Source organism: Penaeus monodon, chromosome 13 (genome assembly GCF_015228065.2).
Source record: "Penaeus monodon isolate SGIC_2016 chromosome 13, NSTDA_Pmon_1, whole genome shotgun sequence".
Lineage (NCBI taxonomy): Eukaryota > Metazoa > Arthropoda > Malacostraca > Decapoda > Penaeidae > Penaeus > Penaeus monodon.
The window spans coordinates 37,208,899-37,210,681 of record NC_051398.1 but is presented as its reverse complement, the minus strand read 5'-3'; positions in this window follow the sequence as shown (position 1 = coordinate 37,210,681).

The window sequence follows — 1,783 nt, the reverse complement described above, 5'->3', positions numbered from 1 at the left end:
ACTCGATTCCGTCTGGAATTCTAGATCCTAGTAAGTTCTATCTTTGATTATTGATATTATCTTGTACAAGTTAGGTAAACATCTGATTGCCCTATAATTCTTAGGTTTTGGCGTTTCCTCTGTCATGGGGAGAATATATGCCATTCCATCTGTTTGCAATGGAGGACATTCTTCTGGTTTCTGTAGGATATTTGAATTACAGTGGGCCAAATCATATGGTGTTTTACAACGAGAAATCCGGTATTTTATCTTTGTGATTTCCAGTTATTCATTTTCTTTATTGCGGATATTACCTCTTCTTTCTCTGTAGCGTTCCAGTCTTGTTCTGGGAAATTCGGACTTTATTCCTCCTGTTTTTCCTTATCCAGATAGCCCCTTCATTGTAGCGTTAGTCACCCTCCCAAATTAGCCTCCAAAACTGTTCCATTTCCTCAGAGGTCCGTAGGCTGCCAACGAATATGTTGCCTTTCTAGCTCCCTCCTGCTCCCTCCTGCTCCCTCCCTGACCTCGTTTCTTTTTCTTTCAGAAATTGTTATATTTGGTCGGGTCTGTAAGCAGTGATAAATCAGTTATTAATTCTCCTATTTCTTTCTCGGTTTTTGCTTTCTATTCTACCGCTGTTATCATTATTGCTATTAACTTTTTGCCACTGTTGTCGTTATTGTTATTAATATTATTATCATCATCATTATCACTATCATTATCTTTATTACGTCGTTATCATTTACATTGTTTGTATTCACACCTGCAGTTTTCCCAGATGTTGCTGTTATCAAGGACCTTGGCTGTTATCATTCCAAGGTGACGGAGGAGGTTGACGGAAAGGTTGTTTTAATTTGCACCAAAGGATCGAAAATCTAATTCCCTCACTCTCTCTCCTGTAGATACCTTATGCATAAATATGTGTGTATATGTATATATATATATACATTTTTTTTTAGGGGGGGGGGGAGTTAGTGGCCTCTTCGAATATGCAGTATTTACACAAGAACTGAGTTTCTATTTCTGTGTGGGTATGGGAATGTCGCAGCTGTGTATGTGCGTGTTTGAAAGTCTGCCTTCATGAAGTACGGATGACCCACTGTCTTCGAATATATTACAGAGACTGAGCTTGGGGTATGTATGTATGTATGTATGTATGTATGTATGTGTGTATATTATATATATTATATATATATATATATATATATATATATATATATATATATATATATATATATGTATATTATATATATATATATATATATATATATATATATATATGTATGTATATATATATATATATATATATATATATATATATATATATATATATATATATATATATATATATATATATATATATATACATATATGTAAAGGACGAATGCCGAAGTGGTGCTGCTTATTCACAGACTGTTGAAATGAAAGTCGTCCATGTGATCATCCTTGGATGCACCAAAGGATTTTAATTTTTATAGCATGAAAAAAATTTGTGATCAATTTTTTTGGTATTAGCAAACCTCTTTAGGTCATCACTGATCGCTACGTTTAAGCTCGTTATCTATTTTCAGAGCACTATCACAGTCGTCTAATTTGTTAATTTAATTTTTATTTATGTGCACTTCTTGGTGTTGATTAACATTTTGTTTGACGATATCCATTATGACATTTGGTTGAGTGCGTCTTGTAAGAAGATGTTGGCTTGTTCTGGTTTGTGTGCGAGTACAAGTTTCACGTAGTCCACGTATTTGGAGGTCACTGCTTGCGAAATATTATTCTCATTTACTATTATCAGGAACAA